This window comes from Protopterus annectens, chromosome 3.part1 (assembly GCF_019279795.1).
Source record: "Protopterus annectens isolate FY-2018-M chromosome 3.part1, PAN1.0, whole genome shotgun sequence".
Taxonomy (NCBI): domain Eukaryota; kingdom Metazoa; phylum Chordata; order Ceratodontiformes; family Protopteridae; genus Protopterus; species Protopterus annectens.
In genome coordinates, this window is record NC_056732.1 from 1,363,453,778 (window position 1) to 1,363,479,453 (window position 25,676).

Consider the following 25,676-nt stretch of genomic DNA (forward strand, 5'->3'; position numbering starts at 1 on the left):
AACTGGACGAACATATGCTGTTTCCCTATTTTTAAATGGGATCAGTACACCAGTTGGCCTAATTAGTTGAAATCTGTTGAATTTCTGCTGTTGCTTTTGACACTGCCTTCTTCTGAACATTGGAGTGTATTTTTCTAAAATGTAATATAATAAATGCTTTCACATTTACATTTACATTACATTACTTAGATGTAATGTCAAAAAAAGACAGTGTGTGAGACTAGTCTCTATATGTCTTTAGTTAATATTTCATTTGTCTTATGCCCTTTCTCTTAGCACACCACCCATCACAGGCCTACTGAAGAACTTTGTGGTTTCACACTCCATAGGCAACACAGGTTAACTGTTGCATTTATCCATGGACTTATTCTATGGAAAACTCTGAATAATGTCTGAGATGAAATTTGTGCCCTTAGTGTAGCAGACATGCCCCAACCTCCTCTACTTTTTTCCTCATGAACTATTTTCCATCGTACAGTCTTCTGATTTCTGTACACATACCATGTCTCCTTTCTTACCTGTCTTCAAGAAAGAACATATTTAGCTCTTATAACCTCTCCCTTTACTTGTTTCCATTCTTTTTATTATCCTGGTAACCTTTCTTATTAACTTCTTAACAAGCCTTATATCTTCATTAGTGTTTGCATGCCAGATCTGAACAGAATTAGTTTAGTTAAAGTCTGAATGGAGCACTATAAAAGGGAACGCCTCATCTTGTAGACTTTTTCCCACTATGGATACAGCCCAGGTTTTTTATTGGCATTAGTTGCAGCTTTCTTACTTTGTACTCACTGGTTCTTTTCTGCTGTTTATACCACAATGAAATCTTTCTTTTTAATCTGTGCATTTTAGAGTTTGTCTTCAAAACTGTGCACCAACTTCTTATTGCATCTTCATCCATTAAATGTTAGATGTCACTTCTCAACCTACACTGTCAGTTTCATCAGGATGCTTTGAAGACTTTTCCCCCCATTTTTCATAATATCTTTTATCTTAATGTCATCTGTAATGTTATTCTTGGATAATCCTGTTTTTATTGCTCCTGGTGATATCTGATTTAATGACTTCAATGACAAACTGATGTAGAATTCCATTTAAGACTTATTTTTCCTTTGAGGTGCCCCCTAATTATATTTCTTTGCTTCCATCTACTTATCATGCCTCTACATGCTTCAGCAGTTTCTTTCTTTGTCCAAGTCCAAGAAGTCAGCAAACTAGTATCATGTGAGAAACTACAATAAAGGATTTATTGAAGGAAAGGTATGCAAGACTGACCAGGGTTTCTGTGTCAGACTTGAACATAACCCAGTCATAAAACTGAACCCGGTTGGACTGACATATCTTGTGTTTCACAAAATCTACTGGTACATATTTTGAAATGTATTGTTCTCCAGAAAATCAACTAGTCTTTCCTTTAACATCTCCTTTATGACATTTCTTGTTACTATGATTAATTTTATGGGTCTACAGCTTCCTGGAACATCCCCAGCTCCTCTGTTATAGAATGTTATCACCACGAAATTGTTTTATCCTCTGTAACTTTCTCACTATTGAATGACTAATTGCTGTGTTGTAAGAGGGATCTGTAAACACATGTAGGGGGCTCATTAGGTTTCCCAGAGAAATGAGCTTAGGAACCTTTCTCTTGGCTTCCTTTAATTTCTGAAGTTTCTCTTCTTAAGTTTTCTCTTAGAATGTGCATGTCTTCCATATGTCTTTCTCCTTCTCCTGTTCTCTGCCAAGTTGGCAGTCATTATTTCTGTTGTGTGAAGATCAAGGCAAAACATTCATTGACTGTATCTTCCCTGACCCTATCATTTGTGTGCTCCTCTTAATTGACTAATTTCTGGCCATACCTCCCAATCTCTTAGTGTGAGAAATCTGGAAAGCTCCTAAAATAATGGGGGAACAAAGGCCCAAAAATAGGAACATGTTGTAAATATTGTTCTTATAAACTTAGAAAGTCGTTAGAATTATAGGTTTTGTGTTAGCATGAATTTTCTGGAGGATTTAACGTCTGAAACTGAAATGTGTGCCATTATTTAGTGACTTCATTCCTCAGTGACCTGTCAGAAAACCAAAAATTATATTAAAAACAGAGAAACGTATGAGGCAAAAATCCAAATATTCTGCAAAAATCTATACAGTCGGGAGGTATGTCCTGGCTCTACCTTATCCTTCCTTCTTTTGATATGTATCTAAAATATATTCTTCCTTGTTTTATTATTTGATTTTTCTCTAAATTTGCATTTGCTTTTTTTCTTTGCAGCTCTTCCCCATCTTTTTATAATCCTGCCGACAGCCCTCTTCTTTAAAGCAATGGCTGTACTGTTCTTACTGTGGAGTATCTGATAAACAATCCTGGCAAACCATAACCACCTTTCTAAACCATACCAGCCTCTTTCGTCTACTGTGGTGCTACTTTTCTTTGCCCTTTTCCACAGGTGTCTGAGTGCTCTTCCTTATCTTTACTCCCAGGATCCTTATTCATGGAAGGGTCTCTAGTCGCCAGTTTCACAAAGTCCCCTGAGCTTATTTTTTATAATTAAATTGTGATTATGTTATGTCTCCATATGTTGATTTTATTTTCTAGGTTGTTTTCCTTCTCTTGCATAGTCAGTCATAATGTTTCATGGTCACTTTTGCTCAAGGGCATTTTTACTTCTTAGTTTCAGGTCCCGGCAGACTTACCAAGTGCTGTACATGCAATTTACTCTTCATTGTACCTTTCTGTAGTAGTTTAATGAATTTCTCTTGGTCCAGTACCTCTGTAGTTTCATTTTCCCTAATGTGGATGTAGGAATGCATAAGACAACTTCTAGGGAATGAAAATCTCCTATCATAACACTTTTTTTCATCTATCAAGATCCTATCCATTTGTTTACCTTCATTTTCTCTTTCAGCATCCAGTAACTAATGCATTGTATCTAACTACTTGTCCTAAGCCTTTCCCTATAGTTTTACTGCTAGGCTGCTAACGTTTGATAGTCTGTATGGGGTTCTTTATTATTTGCCGTGACCTTCTATCCTAAAATACCTCAGATATTACTCTCTGTATAATACAGATTGCTACTCTTCACCTTTACTTGCTTACTCTGTATTACCTAAATACCTGTCATCGTGGGATCTCAGTGTTGCTCACCTTTTCATCATTTATTCACTTTTTAATCATACCTACCTTGCCTGCTTCCATTCTTGTATCACTTTTTAATTCTCATCCATTTCCCTGTCTAACTTGCTGGCATTATTCATTGTGGCTGACAATGCATTCCTATCATTCCTGACTCTCCTATGTTGTATTATTTTCTACTTTGCTTACACTTTTTAACTCTTGACTTGCACCTTAAATCACTGTCCATTGTGCAGTTGTTCCTATTGTTGTAATTTTTGCATTGTATTCTGCCTATTGTACCTTACCCATTGTGTATTGCCCATTGTACTTTACCGATTGTATACTACCTGTTGTAAAAGTCCAAGATGACCCCAAATATAGAAGCCAGCAGGAGGTACACAGCCACTTAGAAATTCGCCAGAGACACTAATTAAGTCTGAAAATACTTTTATTAGTACAAAAAAACAAGCACTTTCATCTCTGTCAAGTCAGAGACTTTATCAAGGTAATAAAAAAGAAAGAAACAGGAAGCACCCATATATAAACCCATCCCCATTAAACGTAGTTAGCAAGCCGTCATTCAATTAACCCACAAAAAAGTACTTCAATACATTTGCACAAATTTTAGCTTATCAAAACAATACTCAAAAAATATATATCCTGCTAGATAACACCTCTATCTTCTAAAATGCTGAATAAAGAAAAAAGTAAATATAGCAAAACTATGCAGAATATACAAGATACTCCTCAACCTCGCACATAAAAATTAATGCTAAAAACACATTTGGTGAAACTGAGTAAAATATATACAATCAAGAACAATCATGCTCAACAGTATATATGCATATAAGAAATGTATGTAAAAAAATGTATATATATATATATATATATATATATATATATGTATATATATATGGTTCTAGGTTACATAACCGACAGCTGCTTTCACCGACAACACAAACATCGACACCACATAATCGACAAACCATAAACACGAAACCTCACATGCCCGACAAACAAATAACCGACGGTCCACAAACACGAAACCTCATACGCTGCACACACCACAATAACAACAATCAACTAACAAAACACATCCCCTGTCCAAAAACCATACACAGAACACAAGCACACCAAAATCCTCACAAACCCACACCAAACCTCACATACACAACTATCTACAACCCTAACCCAAACCCTTACCCTAAGGTCTGTCACTATCGCACATTCAGCTAACCCGCGCCCTAACCCTAACTCACTTAACCCACCCCTAACCCAAAAAATACTACTACCGCACACTTACCTAACCCGCGCCCTAACCCTAACTTACTTAACCCACCCCTAACCCAAAAAATACTACTACCGCACACTTACCTAACCCGCGCCCTAACCCTAACTCACTTAACCTGCCCCTAACCCAAAAAATACTACTACCGCACACTTACCTAACCCGCACCCTAACCCTAACTCACTTAACCCGCCCCTAACCCAAACACTATCACTACCGCACATTTACCTAACCCGCACACTGACCCTAAGTCACTAAACCCACCCCTATCCCCACAGACCATCAATATCCACACTTACCTTGCTCGCACCCTAACGTCCGTCACCACTGCATACTCACACAGCCTTTTTCCAAGTCACTATCCTTGGCGTCGGCGTCTTAATCTGTAGCGTCGGTCTTCCGAATGTCGATCTTCTGGCATCCGCTAATCCATTGTCGGTGAAAGTAGCTGTCGGGTATGTAACCCAGAACCATATATATATATATATATATATATATATATATATATATATATATATATTTAAAAGCATATACATAGAAAATGTATAAAAAATGTATAAAAAAATGTATCTGGTTATATATGCAGCAAAAAGGGGTAATTACCTCTCTCTAGTGCCCTTAATTTCAAAAAACTGACCAGAGAAAACATATCATTTAAACCTGGTCAGTTGGTTGCATTCATTCATAGCTGCCAAAATGTTTCCAATCTTTCCAATAAAATAGATCATGGACCCCCCCCCCCCTCAGATCCCTCCTCAACATGTCAATAATAGCAAATTTAAATGAATGTCCCTCATGTTCAGTATGTCTTGCTAAGGCATTTGTTTTATTTTTCAACCTAATGTCCCTCACATACTCATAAATCTGATTCCTGAGCTTCCTCTCAGTTTTTCCTTCATAAAAACAGGGACATTGTAAAGAAATGGCACAGTATATCACCCTCTCTGACTGACATGAAAACCTACCCTTAAACTTAATACCTGCCCATTAATGGTCACTGATGAGCTGTCCTTGATAACTCCACACTGGTTGCATGCCTCACACTTCCTCATTGACTCATCTCTTGCGTTACCTATGGTATTCTCAATTAAATTCTTCAGGCACCTACCCTTCCTATAAACAATAAGCGGGGCAGTAGTAATGTGTTTCCTTACCTCCTCACAGGATAACAAAATGACCCAGTTCTTAAACAGAATATCTGTAATATATCGACTATCAGCACTGTAAGTAGTAACAAAAAGCTGACCTAAACTTGTTAACATTACTCGCCTCAGGCACTCCGACCTCAATGACACTGGACATTGTTGCCACGACCTCAGTGGTTAAATCCACCATTCCAGAACAGTCATTGATAACACCATCTCCGACCCCTGGATAATATGGCTTTGAAATGGCCCCTTTCTTTCTTAATAATTACCTCCAACATTACTTCCTGAATTAAAGTCGAGGGATAACCTCTCTTTAAAAATATAGCCTTCAACACATCACATTCATTCAGAAAGGATTCAAAAAGGGACACCATCCGTGCAGCTCTCACAAATTATCCCTTTTAGACTGCCTTTTTCTGTTTGCAAGGATGTGAGCTACTAAAGTGCAGAAAGCTGTTTGAGTAGGTCCCCTTTCTGAAAATTTCAGCAATAAAGACCGAGAACACATGTCCTTTATTAATCTCATGTCCAAATATAGGATTTCATTCCTCCTTATCGAATGTGTAAACCTCAAAAATGTGGTGGACTCATTGATGTAAGTTCCAGGATCAGAAATTAAATCAAAGGGGCCATCCCAAAAATAAAAATATCATGAAGGTACTGGACATAAACCTTACAATAAGGAATCGTGAATCAAAAAGAAACGTCTTTTCCCATTCAATCATGACAATGTTCGCAAAAATACCCCCACACGGTGAACCCATAGCCACCCCATCCATTTGAAGATAATATTCCTTATCACATAGAATACAATTATTCTTTAGGACAAGTTCAATAAGCTGTTTGTAAACATTAATCCTATCCTGGTGCACTCCTTTGGAGAGCAGGTATTCATCTACCCATTCTAGTCTGGTGTCGTGGGATATTACCGTGTAGAGGTCCTTGACATCAACTGTGATGAACAACCCCGATTCAATATAACCCAGATTGTTAATTCTACCTGTTGTACCTTACTCATTTTATACTGCATATTGTACCTTACCCATTGTATACTACCCATTGTACCTTGCTCATTGTATACTGCACATAGAAACTTACCACTGGATACTGGCCATTGTAACTTACCCATTGTATATTGGCCATTGTACCTTACCATTGTATACTGCCCATTGTACCTTGCTCATTGTATACTGCACATTGTAACTTACCATTGGATACTGGCCATTGTACCTTACCCATTGTATATTGGCCATTGTACCTTACCATTGTGTACTGCCCATTGTACCTTGCTCATTGTACTGCCCACTGTACCTTACCCATTGTATACTGTCCATCGTACCTTGCTCATTGTATACTGTACATTGTAACTTACCATTGGATACTGGCCATTGTACCTTACCCATTGTATATTGGCCATTATACCTTACCATTGTATACTGCCCATTGTACCTTACCATTGTATACTGCTCATTGTAGCTTGCTCATTGTATACTGCCCATTGTACCTTTGCTCACTGCATACTGCTCATTGTACATTCCCCATTGTATACTGGCCATTGTACCTTACCCATTGTATAATGCTCATTGTACCTTGCTCATTGTATTCTGCCTATTATACCTTTGCTCAGTGCATACTGCTCATTGTACTTTACCCATTGTATATCAGCCATTGTACCTTACCATTGTACACTGCCCATTGTACCTTGCTAATTGTATTGCCCACTGTTCCTTACCCATTGTATACTGTCCATCGTATCTTACTACTGTATACTGGCCAAGGTACCTTATTTATTTTGTACTGCCCATGGTACCTTCCCATGGTACCTTGCCCATTGTATACTGGCCATTGTACCTTTCTCATTGTATGCTACCCATCTTATCCGATCACATCATACCCATTGTATACTACCCTTTGTATCCTTTCTACTCCACTGTACCCTTTGCAGCCTGCCTATTCAATGCTATCCCTTGTATACTTAATTAATAATCCATGACTCGGTGTGGGTATCACAGGATTCACCCGCAGTTGGTGTGGTTTGATGATTAGGGTGAAGCTGAGTGATTAAACAAATCTAACTATGAGTAAATTATCTGATACTCATACCCAGGAGTGGATTATTGCAGTTATAACAATGAGATCAATTACAAAAGAAATTGCTTATCGATCTTAAATAATCTCACTGTATAACAACAGTTTAGTGTTCTTCCACTTCCTGGCTTGAATACTGATGTACTGCACATGTGTACCTTTGTCAGTGCTGTACAAGTGAAAAGCAGGTGAGAAAGAAGCAAATTGTCTCTCTCTCTGTGGATCTTTTTTTCCTTAAAAAGTCCAAAAGTGTGACATTATTGACTGACAAAGTCATTAGTGATTTACCAGAAGTCAAACATGTCACATGTAGCAGGTAATAATGTAAGGAAAATCAGGGTATCCTGTAAAAGTCTGGTTGGTTTAGAGGTATGGTTACCAGCAGTATGATTGATCTCATCGCTGGTAATTTTAAATCACAACTGTCTAGAATTTTTCAGAATGTTTCTTATATTCCTCATATTTTTATCCTGTCCCACTTAAACGATTCATTGCTGAAGTGAAGTAGCATATAGGGTGGTGCAGTGGTGCAGCAGTTAACATTGCCCCTTCACAGCAAGAGGTTCTCTGGTTCAATTCTTGGCTGGGGTGCCTTCTGTGCTGAGTTTGCATGTTCTCCCTGTGTTTGCATAGGTTTTTTCTGGGTACTCTGGTTCCCTCCCACATTCTAAAGACATGCAACTGGAGCATTTCTCCCCAGTCCTCCACTGAAAATAGACTCTATGGAGCCTAGTCAGACTTTCCTGGTAAATAAATAAATATTCTAATAGAAAGCTGGCTTCTCAAGAGGAGTTGAGCAGGCAGACTTCTTTCTATTGTGATGTGATCAGCTTATAGTGGGCACTCTGACTGGATATCCAATCAGTGTGCAAGCTTTTGAATACTAATTGTCATTTATTTTAAATGCCCATTGTATCCTGCCTATTGTATCCTGACCATTGTATCCTATCCATTGTACCATGCCCATTGTATCCTATTCATTGTATACTACCCATTGTATCCTTCCCATTGCATCCTACCCATTGTATAAAATTCATTGTATCCTGTTCATTGAGTCCTAACTATTGTATCCTGCCCATTGTATCCTACCTTATTGTCCTGCTCAGTATATCCTGGTTATTGTGTCCTACATATTGTATCTTTTGCCTTCCACAATGACTACTGTACATTTCTGTCTGTTGCTGTCTTTGTTTTTCCAAGTCATCTTATTCACCTTCTTCTATCCCTCTGTCAGTGTGCTTCTAAATCCCTTTCCTCTCAGTTATTGCATAATTATCCTGCTGTTCCTATATATCACCATCTAAACAAACCCCCTACTTAGTTATCTAATCAAAGCAGGGTAGTCCCATAAATTATTTATTTATTAATTTTGTCCCCAATGCCTGTCAGTTGTCACCCCCCCACCACCAATAATCTCATTTGTTCCTCATCACCAGAGAGTTTGCCTCCTAGGAGAGCATGTTACACAGACAGGCAATTCATGATTATTTCTATATTTCTTGCACTGACCTCCGCATGCACCCTCAGCTTAGTGTGAGACTGGAGCATTCAATAGGCCATCTGCATATCTCCTTTCATGTGGCCCCTTCCCTCCCCTTGATACACAGAATTTAGTTTACCTAGTCTCCAACATGGAAATTACACACCTCAGAGTGCTCCTCAGATACCCACCTCCTCCCCATTCCATAGAAGTGAGTAGGCCATGTCCCTTCACTCGTCTCTCTACCTGCCTGGCACTTCCAGTACCTGGCCAGCTAATCAAAGTCTGATTACCTGAATCACCGTGATGGCTCCATCCATCTGTGCAACAGAACAGTGCTGTCTCATATATTATTCTTCATTGTTGTGCTAGCATTGACACCAGCAGCATGTCTAAAAAGGAATCATCCTCCCCCGGATTCACGAATCCTCTGTGTAAGACTTAATAAGTCTTACTCGGAGGCTGCAGTTGAAAGGTATGATGTCAGCGTGCCATGAATATGCATGAGGGCACGCTGACCAACCGTAATTCGTACATGGACCGTGTAAGAAAGCAGGGGGTGTGTCAGACTGCCGAGCAGTCTAAATGTCCACGACCCTGCAAGTGATTGAAAAGTAAAAGCAAATACACAAGAGCGAGTCCGCTCAAATGTCCCTGCACCCAACACCACACTCCCCGATATTGTAAACCCCCATCACAGTTATAAAAAGTAAAAAGTTAATTTTATTTTTTTTTAAATACCCGAAATAGCTGCCCATATTTGCACATGTGTGCGCAGGTGTACCCATTGCTTAGCTGGAGTTAGCAATTCTGACATGGAAGAGCACAGTGGTGCAGTGGTTAACATTGTCACCTCACAGCAAGAGGTTCTCCAGTTCGATTCTCGGCTGGGGTGCCTTCTGTGTGGAGTTTGCATGTTCTCCCTGTGTTCGCGTGGGTTTCCTCCGGGTACTCCGGTTTCCTCCCACATTCCAAAGACATGCATCTGGAGCATTTCTCCCCGGACCTCCGCTGAAAACAGGCTCTGTGGAACCTAGTCGGACATTCCCGGTCAACAAATGTTAAATAAAATTAAATAAATAAATAAAGAATGTTTATGCAAATCACACCAAATAGCAATAGCATAATGGCAAGGCATTTGCACAAAGAAGAGGCATTCCCTGTTCGAGTTCCACCACTCCCCTTCGTATTTATTTTTAAATCAGTATATGAAATAATACCAGACAAAAATATGTGTAAATAGTAGTAAAACGCAGTGAAATAGCCAAAGTATCAGTGAACAAAATAAATATTTTAAATGATCACCCAGCGCAATAGAGTTGCCCATAGTTTAATAACAGTTAACCCAGAGCGATAGTGGTGCCCATAGCGAAATAGCGCTTTAACCAGCGCAATCTTTTTGCGTGGATGTGCGCGCTGTGCCAACCAGGGCAATGTAGGGCACCAAGGAGCAACATAGAGCAAAGTTGCTTAAATGCAGCCATACCCCCCCTAGCCTGTCTGGACAGTATGAAAATAAAGAATGACAAGGTTCGAACCCAGGCATCACAAGCAAAGTACAGAACCACTACGCCATGATAACTTAGGAGAAACAGCCAGTGTTAACAGACATATACTTACTCATGGTAGTTTAACCATTACTAAGCAGGTCTCCAGTCAGCCGAGAATTTAAAAAAATGGCCATTCACAAAAAAGTGTGGGAAATGTGGCATATTTAAGCCCCATAGGCGGGAATACACACCATAACTGATTGTAGCTCACATCTGCAGTTAGAATGGCTGGTGTTGGAGAGGGAACATGCTTCCAAGCGCAATGTTGGGGCATCGAGGAGTCAAAATACATGGTTTGGCTCCTTGTCCACCATCATGAGTCAAGACTCCTGCAGGGCCAGTTCCAAGGGACGGAGTACAAGGCAGAGGCTTGGAACCGGTTAGCTCATGACCTCACCAGTGCCACAGGCGTTCCTTGGACTGGTGAGCAGGTCTGTCACCACCATGCAGACCTGAAGAGACCGAAGCAGGACCGCCTGAACCAATGGATACAGGAGGCCCATGGGATGCAGAATGCCCCACAACTGAGTATGTAGCCATGGAATGCAGTATGTAATAATTGATAATTGAGTATGTATAATGGATAGGTATGTCTCAATATCCCTTCATTTACTTTACAGCTGCAGGTGACCGTGCTGTGAATCAGCAATCCTATTCTGTTAGGCTGCTAAGGCTGCTCCACCAGACAGGTTAGTGATCATTCTGCATGTATTGTTATATAAAATATGGGAGAGAGCATGAAAGAAAGTGTTGTTGTCCAATAGTACAGCCATAAAATTGCCTGTATAAGTCCTCTGCATGTACTGTTAGATAAAAATGTCAGAGAGGCAGAAGAAGAGTGTAGTAACCCATTAAGAAAGGTAACGTATGTCTGGAATACTATCTCTGCAGGCACTGTCATACAAAATAAGTGAGTGAGCCTGAAAAAGAGTGTTCTAACCTATTAATAAAGGTATAATATGTCTTGAACATGTCTGCCATATGCACTGTTAAAACACATAAAGGAGTGAGCTTGTGGAAAAGTGTGTAATGCCATTAATAAAGGTCTAAAACCCAGAGTGTGTCTGTGTCATAGAGTTTGAAATATTGTTGTACCCTTGCATTATACAAATAGTACTGTTTGAAAAAGTGCTGGCAACCCAGAGTTGTGCAGTCCCATATAAAGTGGGTGATGGAAGTGCTAGTAGCTGTGAAGCATATATACAGTCTGCAACAGTCAGTTACTAGCTGGCATGCATAACTAAATCTGACACATGTGTAGCATGTTAGTTTATCCCCAGAAATGTGAGTGTGTGTCAAGAAATGCAGGGTTCTGTACAAATCGAAGTGAAAATGTCATGTGAAAACATCCCAGATATGTAGATAAAGAAATAGAAATGCAATCAAGAAATATGTAGCAGTAACATCTGCATCCTGGACAGTTAGTATGTCAGATATAGGTCAGGCATATATTGAACTAGCCAAACCCATTACACAACCTAATGTATGGTGGCAAGTGTAATAATACATGCAGGGGATATACACCTGCAGTCACTAGGAATGTAGTGTAGACTAAAAGGTAATTATAAGGTGTTAACCGAGGTATTTTTCTACACCCTACTGTATATGCATAAACCATGCAATTCCACACTTTGATGGGTATGTGTAATCTTAAAATTTGTTGGGACATATGTCCTAGTGTTCTATAAATATTTGCATTCACGTTGATGCATGTGCCCTGTTTAAACACCACAATCATGGTTACCTGTTGCTACCAAACATCCCTGCATGCTGTTGGAATATCCATGTGGTTAAATATATGTATGTGTTATACTTGCTGTTCAACTGTTGGAAACTTGGTGTGTTGGGTTAATGGGAATATTACTGCATGCTGTTACAACTAATCTGGAATGCGGTTGTTTATGTTGTAATTAAACACACCTAATAACAGAACGTATGGGAAGGCCTGTCACAGCGGACCCACCTGTCACTCCTCAGCTGGCGACTGCACCTGGCACCAGCAGGTCCGGTGCCCAACCCGGGCTCTTCTCCTCCATTGGTCCTGTGCTACCTTCAGGTGGAAGCGCTGCAGGGGATGGGGCTCATCCCCCCTGTGCAAGTGTGGGCTGAGAAGGGCCACCTGCCACCCTTCGAAGGGTCCAGGTTGTGGTACGTAGGGAGATCCAGCGTTCAGTCGCTGATCCCCTACACCAGCTCACGGCGAGAGTGGCGCATCTCATGGGTGAGCCTGCCTGTCCTACGCAGCCCCCAGCACAGCCACCCTCGGGGCTGTGAAGGTGCAGTGGTGACTGCCCATGGGTGGGGATCTCAGTTCCACTGCTACCATCTGTGGGTTCATGGGTTTGCGATTTCCAAACATCCAACCCTGTCAATTGTGTTCAACCACCTCATGTTTCATACACCGCCCCTGTATGCGTCTTTTCTGTCTTGTCTGTTTACATCCCCAACCTACCTCCCCAGACATACCTACTTCCTCTACCTCACTTCCCACTCTCACCTGAAAAAAAAATGGGCAGTCTGTACCCACAAAAAAATTACGCCCCATACATAGTTGCCCATTTCACACACATGTCCATTGGAACATGTAAACTGATAATTATAATTGGCAGTACAACATAATTTGTTGTCCTCACCCCTCTCCCAGGGGTGGAAGGTTTCAAGTATCACTCCAAATTTATTGCATATGCACAGCTGTTGCTGGTAAAGAAATGGGCAGCTATGGACCTTCCCTACACCCGTCCTGCACATCCCGAGCTTGTTTAACTACTGTCTGTCCCTCTTTGTGCCCCCTTTTTCACCACTTTCCTATCTCCCCATTTTCTTTTCTTTAAATGAAATTAGCACAGGGTTAGCGGGAGTAAGCACTTTTAAGCAGTAGTAAGTGGGTTTAAGCGAGTGTGCGCATGTGTGCGCTTAGCTAAATGTCGTTAAGCATCATGCAAACCCACACAAACCCACTTACAACTGCTTAAAAGTGCCTTAGTCACTCTATGGCAGGGACCTTGTTCTGCTGAGCAGCAAAAGAAAACACCTCTGCCAGTCTCGAACCCCAGACCACTGACTGCATAAATTATCACTAAGCCACAGCATATATACAAATAGATTGGTTCTGAAATAAATATATCATGCATTACAATGAGGGAATATAAATGGAAATCAGGAATGGTATAACATAAATCATGTTCTGTGAGTCTTTACCAGCAGTTGTTGTGGAATTGCATGACATGACTGTGAAAGGAAAACCAGCCATCCTAGCAGGGAATAATGTTACAGTAGCACCTTACAAACACCACACAGTATCAGACCAGGATAAATACTGGCCACAGGAATACAGTGCAATAACCACATTTGTATGGCAGTTAATTGTGTAAGTCAGAAATAAAGTACGTACTCCCATGTATCCTGTGTTAGCATTTGGAGGGGTGAGTACATGTCTACAATGAGAAGTGTGTACTGAAAGCAGCAACATTCAGGTTTGAGTACAACATGCATATAACTGGCTACAACCCTAGCTTCAGATAAGAGACATATACCAGCCTTCTGACTGACACAACGGTGTCCAGAGCAAACAAGCATGGGCCCCACCTTGGACAGCTGAAAGGGCTGTGCCTACCTAACCTAGCATTTTATAGCAGTGGGCTGCAATCACAGTGAGTAATGCAATCACCACACAGTAGGCTGCATGCAATTACTGAATGGTGGGCAGCACAAGTCACATGCACAAGTACAGATACCTAGAAAATCAGGCTGTACCTGCAGTCCACACATGCAATTCTATCATTGCAGGTGCTGGGAGATAGATAGATAGATAGAGAGAGAGAGAGAGAGAGAGAGACATGGACACAGACACAGACAGAGACAGAGACATAACACAGAGAGAAACTGTGACATAAACCGAAATAGAGGGGGAAAACCCAAAACAAACAACCAAAAAAAAAAACCTACAAAACCATAACACACGGAGCAGGGAAATACAAAGGTAAGGTATGTAACTCACATGAATGTGTTGGCATGTAGTAGATGTTCCTGAAGAGTACTCTACACACTGAAAATCATCCATGTGTGGCAGCAGTATGTATCTATCTGTATCCGCACATGTGCATAGGGCAAGGGGCATACTGCAACTGTTAGTGAAGGGTGGACAGATATCTGTCATTGAAGGCTGATATGTGCATATCATGCATGTAGGTCGTAGTGTGTGGCCTAGAAAACAGCATGCAGTGCTGATATATGTCATGTGGTGGTTAAATGCTGTGGGACTGATTTGTCAGATCTGCTGTGCTACAGCCAGTGAGGCCTGCTAATGTTACATGGGCTGAGGACACCCACATGCATTCTGCACAACACTGTGTAATATAATCACATAACTGTACATCCCTCAACTGTCGCATAAGTGATATCCCCAACACGAAAGGTGGACTGTACATGTGCCTATATGTACATCCATGTGTACAGCAATGGATGTGTACATGTATGTGTATAGATATGTATGTATATATGTATATATATATATATATATATATATATATATATATATATATATATATAGATATATAGCCATATAGAGAGAGAGAGGGAGAGACAGAGTGACACGGGGTCATATGTACTGCAACAGGTGTGTGGTGACCAAGGCATGGACTGTAGACAAGTGTTGATACTGCAGTGCCATTCCTCCTTTCCAAAACACTGTACCCATTAACTAACACATAGGTAGAGATCTACCTAACAGTGAAGGTGTGCTAAGGGAACATGGGACACAGGTGGACAGTAGCCTCCACTTTGATGAAGACAGTGCCACACTACCCCTGTAATCAGTCTGTGTGTTATGTGTCATGACAACAGGTGTGTCATCTATAGAAATATAGAGCAGTGTTCCCCTCTACCCATCACAATGCCCTGTGTGGTATGTACCTCACATGACAACTACACCAGGTGAAAAGGCCACAGACATACCTCCCAAAGGGTAATACTGGCTGCAAACAGATGCCCTATGCAGATTGACTCAGAAAACCACATCTACACTGTATTGCATACTGGCAACACAGAGGTGACCTCTGCCAGACATACAGAGGTATGTCACACCCATAGCTGGGTGACAACCACCATGGCAACATATCACAATCCCTCCGGGATACATGCTCTCGGGCCCTAAACCTTGTCAGCTCACTAAACAGCACATGCTGGAGAGATAGGTTCCCATCTCAGAGATATGCCATACACTGGAATAGACCACCTAGCAATAGCAAACAAGGCTCCTCATTAGCAGTTGTCATAAATACCCCTGATGATTGTGTGGGAGATTGGTAATACACCCCAGGAAACACCTCTGTGATTCTGGTTGGCAGGGGCAAGTGAAATTAAAGTACATGTGTGTCAAAGGCCAGGGTAGCATATGGCTAGCCTGCTGTAGGCCCTAGGGCCAACAGCATATTACCTACCTATGACACTATGCACTCACACATGTACTCAATGCAATACCTGCTATGTGAGGTTGAATAAGTGTAACGCTGAATGTGTGCAAGGTCTGTAAAGGTGTGATAGCTTAGTGTGAAGTTGTATCTGACATGGTAGTGTCTATCCTAGCTGTGAGGACAGCAAGTGATGTGTAATGTACTGTTAGGCAGACATAGTAGTACGGCATATGATGTGACATAGTTCCTTATTGACGAATATGTTGTCTCATTGTAGGCTAAAGTAATACATGTATGCTTAGTGAGTGGTACTGCTGGTGAATCCAACTCCCATATGAACTGTAGTACTACCAGAAGCTGTAGGCCTAAACAGCACAGTATGATGTGTGTTCACATTGCTTGGAAACACTGTCATCTGTGTTTCCTGTAGTCTGCACAGAGGGCAAAACTCAGGCATAAGGGTGTGTAAGTACTGACACACAGTACTGTATGGTACACAGGTAATGCTCATCTGTGTTGGCATACAGTGGTGTGTTGTATGTTTGTCTGATGTGTGTGTAATCATGCCTGTACAATGGCTCCAATCATATGTGTGTTACAGGGTATATGTGTGTATCCAGCAACATATATATTCTGTTACAGCAGTATGCCACCTATAGTAACAACTGTACACATCTGTTAGGCAGGGCTATGGCATCAATGACTAGGGCGGTTGACTGGTACTACTGTACCTGTACTTTACATCCATTGCAATGGATGACATCTCTGTTCATGCATTGGTGTGATATACTCCCCTGTCTTGAGGTTGTGCAATGTGTCACAAACAGTGTGTCGGGTACTGTTGTATAGTGGTGTGATATATAGAGTGTGCCAGGCACTGTTAGTTAGTTGTGGCCTGAGAATCAATAAGTGGTATTGAACATGTGTAACCTCTGACAGACAATAGGATGGTATATATGTCAGTAAAGTGATATCTGTGGTCAAAGGTGTAAAGTGTGCCACAGGACTCGCTCACACATATTGTTCATATCTTTTTCAGCCAGATGGCCCACCAACGCAATCCATCATATGCAACGGATGAGGAAGAGGTGATACTACAAAGCCTATTGCAGCAGTACACAATGCTGTTCTCCAGAAGCAGCCAGCACCAACAGGAGCGGACTACACTGTGGCAGGAACTTGTTCGTCGGGTAAATGACATAGGCATGCATAACTGGACATATGAGCAGGTACGCCATCACTGCAGTGATTTAATTAGACATGTCTGGTGGCATGCGTCTGATATCCAAAGACAACAGCATGCCACAGGTGGTGGGGTGGCCATTCATCCCCCCCCCTCACCAGAGTGGAGTAGCTTCTCCTAAGCATGGTGGCTCCTGGACAACAGCAACATCAACCTCTGACATGTGTTGTCATGGAGGCTGGAGCCACCCAGCACGTCCACCTAGAGCAAGCAGGTAACATGCCCTATCTGTAGATGACAGTTAACTGTATTGTTAGATTATGTCTACGTGAGATGTGTACTGTGTGTTTAGCAGTTCTGCTGCCTAGTATTGTGCAATACTGATATTTCAAATAATATCTCTACACCTGTGACTGTTGACTGTTGTTATACTGCAGTTTAGCATACCCACTGTAGAAATGCCACAGTTGTGGCCACTGACTCTCTCATATTCCCATAGGTTCCCCTGGTGTGACAGCAGGGCAGCCGATCCATGGTGGTGAGTGTGTTATAACTGCAATGTTGGTAATGAAATATGCATGTCATAGGTGAGGTGTAGGCCATGTACACATAACACACCTACGCATAATGCATGCCATGCATGTTTGTTGTAAGATGTTGCACAGCTCAGAAATGTCAGTAGCTGCCTCACTGACATGCAATACACAGAGCATAAGACACAGTTGTGGCAGCCCCGTACTGCACATTGGATAGGCATAGTTGCAACACCTGTACACAACATAACACGTTTATCATACGCAGTACACAAAAACATGCTACATATGGCGTAACCACACGCCCACTGTAAGGTCACACCTCAGTATCTCACATGTCATCCACACACAGATGATGTACCTCAGGGGTAGAGGCCTATCATTGGGCTGTGCAACACTTTTCAACACATAACACAGTCATGTTAGGCAATGCTCCCTATTGGGCACCTCATACACACATGTACACCGTAGCTGTGTAATAGTGAATGTAGACACAGCACTGCAGTTCAGGTACAGCATGCTAGGCGGTGGTTTGTCACACAGTAGTAGCTGTGAGTGACCACAAGATGCATGATGATGATGATGATGGCACATAGTAGTACACCCCATCCAGTTACAGTGACCACAGTACTACACATAGTGGTATTTGCTTTGCACCTCATTGTTGTGTGTGTGCAAACATATGCACCTATACACAATATGCATAGCATGTTGTGTGTGTGCTTACATATGCCAGTATACACAATATGCACAGCTGTCTCCATCTGTGCAAAGAGTCACATATATGTCCTGGAATGCTATTGGGTGTATAGGTCACATGACACGCATTGGGTATATGTGGTGTTTAATGTTGCAGTCGTGTAGCATGTCATGTCATGGCTGGCACCGACATATCTGCAATATGTCCCACACTCACCATAACCACTGTACAATGGGCATGTCGAGCATTGGGATTCCTTCCCCTCTACATGTACCATTCATCCCATGTTTGTACATTGCATGCATTTGCTTCACCTGTGCCCACTATTATTTGCTATGGACACAGACACTGTAAGCAGACATGGCAATCTATGTGTCACACAGATAACACATGCAGCCATGGTATGTATACCATTGATTGATGGTGCACAGGACATTGCAGAGCAGATAATACTTGCACAGCAATGTTGTGTCCATGTACACATTGTGTTCCAGGGTGTAGACAGTCACTGAACAACTACACACATGCATCACAACCATGTATAATGTCATTAAATAGGGCCATCAACACTTGCACTGCATGGTCTTGAGAAACACATATTCTGCATGCTGGCACATGTGAGGTGACTGTTGGCCCTGTGATACTGTCACCCACCTTCACCCGCTATTGTGTATGTGTTGGATTGCTGGTGTGTGTGTGTGTGTGTGTGTGTGTGTGTGTGTGTGTGTGTGTGTGTGTGTGCTGTGGTGAGCAGTGCATTTGTGTTCATGTGTTCATGTGTACATGTGCTCATGTGTGCATGTGTGCATGTATGCATGTGCTCATGTGTGCATGTGTGCATGTGCGCATGTGTGCATGTGTGCATGTGTGCATGTGTTCACGTGTTCATGTCTGCATGTGTTCATGTGTGTATGTGTGCATGTGTGCATTTGCTCATGTGTGCATTTGTGCATGTGTGCTAACATCATGTACAGATTGTGAAGTGTGTTTCCTGTCTTCCTTGCACAGGTGCTGAGTTAGGGGTGTCTGAATGCAGCAGGGAACCTGATGTCACTGCCACTAATAGTGGAGATGATGAGACATGTATTGTGGTACAGGAAGGTCTGTCAGGGTCTGTTGTTGGTCCACCAATCGACAGTACACAGCGTTCAACCCCATCTATGTGCACACTCATACTGCCAATACATCCCTCATCACCAATGGCCTTAGCTGAGGGACAGCATACAGTCAGCATTGACCAGGAGAGTGTGGTACCCATGGCACGTGCATCCCCTCACAGCAGCCACAGCCGAATTACTAGAATGGTACCACATAGGCGGATGTCCAAGGGTTCTCGGGGGAATACCACTGGTCGTATTGCCCCTGGCAGACATGCCCCCAGAGGTATTACAACTGCCAGTATATTCTGGGTTGTAATGCAGGCACAGACACATATGGAATGGTACACCCGGCAGGGACTAAGGGTGCAAAGGACCCATTACATTGCTATCAATGACAGCATCCGTGACCTTGCCGGTGCCATCCAGAATTACACTGAGGTCATTGATAGCTGTTGGAGGGAGACAGTAGATGTCCTCCACAATGTGTTAGCCACGAGCCAGGACTGTGTGGGATGGATGGGAAGCTGACGCCGATGCATGCCAGCAACAGCATCAGCTGGCAGCCATCGCGAATGGACCACGGATCACAGCCGCTCCCGCTCCCATAGTGGCAGTACCAGCCCCAGAAATGCTGGGGCTGGCCTGTCCATTGACCGTCCTACTAGACCATGTGCACTTGGCACTAGCCAGTCCCAGCAGGGACATGGGTCCAGTCATCATACCTCTGCCTCTGATGATAGCACCCAATCAGGGTTGGTACCCGATACTCCCATAGCACCCCTGCCAGGCACAGGTACCATGTCCGTGGCCAGAGACAGTGATCTGTATGGCCTAGCAGGCACAGTCTGTGGCTGTCCCACAACTGCCTGCATATAGCAGCCACATGGTGGAGTTGTGTGCATGCAGACACACATACATTAACCAAACAACTAGGGCTCACACATACACACACACAAATTACATCAACATTGGCACATGCTGTACTGTTGTCCCTCACACACACACACACACACACACACACACACACACACACACACACACACACACACACACACACACACACACACACACACACACACACACACACAGACATGTCGATTGGATGGGTCAATGTCGGGCTCTGGCAAACCAACAACACATCCTGTGCATATGATGACACCTGTGTCACCTCCTGTCTCTGTCACATTGATGCAGGAATAGGCTAACATGGTTCTGATGTACAGGGTGACATTATAGCAGTGTAGCAATAGTAGCAAGTTGCCAACAGGAAAGTGTACTGATATCCTTGTAGGTATATCTGAGCAGGCATTACGCATCACAGCTCTGATAGTCATTATAGCATTGTATACACCAGTGTTAGGTCTGAGTATGTATTGTCCACCCATGTGCCACTTGGCTGAAGTGTACTGTGTTGCCAGCATGTGTTAGTGAGTGAACAGTACGTGTGTGATGTGTGCATTACAAATTAGCAGGTGTACATCTGTGAACATGGTGTGTGCACACTGTCTGCATGTACGTGCATAGTGGACACGTGGGATGTGCAAAACACCCTGTTGTACACATTGTTAACATCTCATGGTATCTTTCGATGGCCAGTATGCATTCTACTACAGATATGTACTAACATGGGTACACATGTGTGTATGACATGGGTTGACACTATGCTGTGAGTGATACTGTTGATATCTATCAATGATCTGCAGTCTGGTAGTATACACCACCTCAACAGCATGACTATAACCAATCATTAGATGATGTCCTGACAAATGACACACAGTTGTAGGGAACTCAGTAACAGTTGGATCCTTCCGATACTATACTATAACAGTAACCAGTGGTATTGACCGCCACACATTCCTGGGGCCACACCTGTGTGGCATATAGCCCTCTTAGGTACATGCAAACACACTAGGGATATGTCCATCCACATCTGGAAATGCATGCATTGGCCTACACTGCATTCCCTGGATGGGACGCATATCCTACACAAGGGTATCATACAGACAGATACATTTTGTTCAATACATGCTGTATAGTCATAAGCTGACTATGGCATAGCCACCCACATTTACTAGACATACTATCCCGATAGTACCACATAGGTGGTAGCCCTCAACATGTATATTGGGTACCAATGTGTACAGACAGTCACGTGTTATGTCATCTGTCCCTTGGTATCCACATATCCATAGGTATTGTGGGGTCCATAGTCTTTCACATAACACATTAGGGGCCTGCATGCATATCCACAGGGCTGTTGTACACCTATAATGACTGTCCATTACTGCCAGTTGTTGTTGTGTATGAACATGTGTGACATATACCCCAGGCAATTACACTCACTCACAGTACTCTATAGTACGTGTCACGGGTGTGTGTGGCACAGATGATCTTGGCCATGGATAACTACAGTGGCCGGGCTTGTCGCATACATACATATGTGACCTATGATCTGAGAAGCAGCGGCACAATCTGTCGAAGGAAATAAATGTATTCATGTAGTATGCAGGCTTCACACCTATGTACTGATTGAGGTCACATGTACACATATTCATTTGTCATGCAGATACCCGATGTGTGCAATGCACATACTGTTTTAATCATATGTCATACTGTAGTAAAAGCAAAACCCACACTGCATTGACTACCTGTGGCACACACACTCAGCATTTGCAGGATTCAACCCCATCCCTAACTTTGTTATGATATTAGAGAAACATGCATTACTACGGCGCGCTATATGCTTTCTTGGGTAGTTTCTGTTCTCCTGATATATTTGTAGGATGCTGACATCATCAGACATTCCAAAGAGGGATGTACCTCTTTTATTGCATTTTCCCAGTCTCCAAAAAGGCTACTCTTCACAAAGGAAATCACCCCCCACACACACACACTAACAGCATTTGCAGGATTCAAATCCCTACCTAATGATGTTATGATATTATAGAGATACACATTAACACGGCACACTATATGCTTTATTGGGTGTTTTCTGTTCTCCTTGAATATTTGTAGGATGCTGACATCAGCAGACATTCCAAAGAGGGATGTACCTCTTTTAATGTGTTTTCCCAGTCTCCAAAAAGGCTACTCCTCTGAAAGGAAATCACACACATACACACACTGTTAGTGCTTACAGGATTCAAACCCCTATCTAACTATGTTATGATGCTAGAGAGATGCGCATTAACATAGTGCGCTAAATGCTTAATTAGGTGGTTTCTGTTCACCTGATATATTTGTAGGATGCTGACATCATCAGACATTCCAAAGGGGGATGTGCCTCTTTTAATGTGTTTTCCCACTCTCCAAAAAGGCTACTCCTCTTAAAGGAAATCACACACATATACACCCCACCCACACACACTATCAGTGCTTGTAGGATTCAAACCCCTACTTAACTATGTTATGATATTAGAAAGATACTTACTAACACACATGCTATATGCTTTACTGGATGCTTTTTATTCACCTGATATATTTGTAGGATGCTGACATCAGCAGACATTCCAAAGAGGGATGTGCCTCTTTTAATGTGTTTTCCCAATCTCCAAAAAAGCTACTCCTTTCAAAGAAAATTATACACATACACCCCCACACACTGTCAGCACTTGCAGGATTCAAACCCCTACTTAACTATATTATGATACTAGAGAGATACACATTAACATAGGTTCATAGGTTCATAGGTTCATACTAGGCTATCTGCCCAAGGGCATTTATAAGCCTAGCCCATAGTTATGTGGCTTTCGCCACCCCTTTAGTTTGAATAAAAACTATGCCTATCATTTTGCTGTGCCTCTGTCAAGCAGTGACACTGAAGTAATCCCTGGGGTATATCTGTGATCTCCCATCCATTGGTCAAGATTCCTCTTGAACAAGGCCAGCGAGGTGCTCTGCCTCACATGTACCGGGATTTTGTTCCACAGCATAGGGAGTCTCTGTGTGATGAATCTGTCCCTCCAGCACATTCTATTTATAACCGTGTCAAGGTTTAAGTCTCCCGCCCTTGTGGTTCTGAGGGATCTAGATTTTTGAGGTGAAGCATATTCATCAAATCTGGGTTTGACATGGCCTTATATGTCAGGCACAGGTCACCTCTGAGCAAGCAGTATGAGACTGAATAGAGCTGGAGTTCTTTCAGTCGGGCAGCATAAGACATATTTTTGAGACCCTTTATCCTTTTGGTGAGGAACTTTTGGGGCCTTTCAAGCTGCAGCAGGTGTCTGGTCAGATACATTCGAACGGGCATTGTACTCAATCATAGGTCTAATGAGTGATGAGTACAGGGGGACGATGACCTCCCTTGATCTAGATGTGAATCCCTTCATGATCAGGTGGGCGATATAGAAGGTTTTCCTAACTACTTTAGCAACATGAGTGTCAAACAAAAGGCTACTGTCAACCTGGGTCCCCAGATCCCTGATGACTTTTTCTGTGCTCATTGGATTGCCACCTATATGGTAGCTAGGGGTAACCTTGTTTTTCCCGAAGGGTATGACTATGCATTTTTTGGCGTTTAATTTCAGGCCATGGCTCTGGCACCAGTTATCAGTTTCTGTGAGGCCCTTCTGGAGGATATCTGTGTCAGATGTGTTTTCGACTATGGCGCCCAGTTTGCAGTCATCTGCAAACTTTGTCAGCCATAACCCTCCTGTGTTTGCTTGTACTTCAGAAAAGTAGATGCCGAACAAGAGTGGATCCAGGACTGAGCCCTGTGGGACACCACTTGTGACAGGCTTTGAGTCTGACATGGCTCCAGCAACTCTGACCCTGTGGGTTCTGTCACTTAGCCAGTTTGCAACCCATCTTGTGATGTATGGGTTTACATTCAAGCTGATGAGTTTTTCGATGATACCTGAGTGGGGTATTGTGTCAAGGCCTTTGCCAGGTCGAGGTAGGCTGTATGGACTGCCTTTCCTCATCAATGGCCTTGGTGACTGTCTCAAAAATGTCAACCAAGTTTAAGAGGCAGGATCTGCCTTTGACAAAGCCAAACTGGGTTGGATCCAAAGTCTGCAAGTTCCCTATGTCTTTATTTATGAGTTCCATTATGATCCTCTCCATGGCTTTGCAGATAAGGCTTGTCAAGCTAATGGGGCAGTAATTTCCAGGGTCTGTGGAGGCACCGCCCTTATGAAGTGGGACCACAGTCGCCGTGCACCACTCCTTGGGTACGTATCCTGAGGTGAGGCTAAGATTAAACAGCTGTCCTAACTGTGGGTTTAATTCCTCGTTGAGTTCGTGAAGCACACAGCCGGGGACACCATCCGATCCCATGGATGCTGTGTTTTTTGCCTTAGTGAGGGCAGTTCTCACCTGGGCGTTGGAGATGTTTGGGGGGCTACAATCCTCTGGAATAGATATCTCTCCTTTGGGGAGGGGAAGAGAAGTTTGCACTGAACCTGTCAGCCAGTATGTTGGCAATGTGTGTAGGTTCAGTAATTTTCACATCATTTTGAATTAATTCTGAGCATATCTGGGAGTTTCCTCCTAGGTTTCTAACATAGCTAAAGAAGGCCTTATGATTGTCTTTAGAGTCCTTGGTGATTTTTCTCTCAAAATTTGCCTTGGATGATTTTATGAGAGCTCTTAGTTTTTTTACTTATAATGATCAAAGGTGTCTTACCTTTCAAGGATTTTGCTCTATCTTGTAGTAGCTTCCTCCTTTGTTGTAGAGCTTGTTTATGGCTGGGGTCCACCAGACTGGACGCTTGCCTTTGGTACAGAGAGTCTTAGTTTTGTTTGGGATTGCCTGATCCATGCAGTCCTGTAGGTGCTGGTAGAAGGCATTTGTAAGTGATTCAGCGGTTTGAGTAATGTTTACCACTGGCTCAGGGGCCTTAAAGGAGACCACACTAGTTTTAGAAGTGTGAAATCGGCTTTTGAGAAGTTTTTCACTGTGGTCTTTTTGTTTCAGGTGGGGGCAGGATGAGGACCTCCAGCGAGATTAGTTTATGATCTGATCTCACCAGTGAGGGGTATACTTCGGTGTTGAACATTTTGATCCCATGTTCGTGATGATGAGATCAAGTATGTTTTCTCCTCTTGTGGGGATGGTGACTAGTTGTTCCATGGCATTT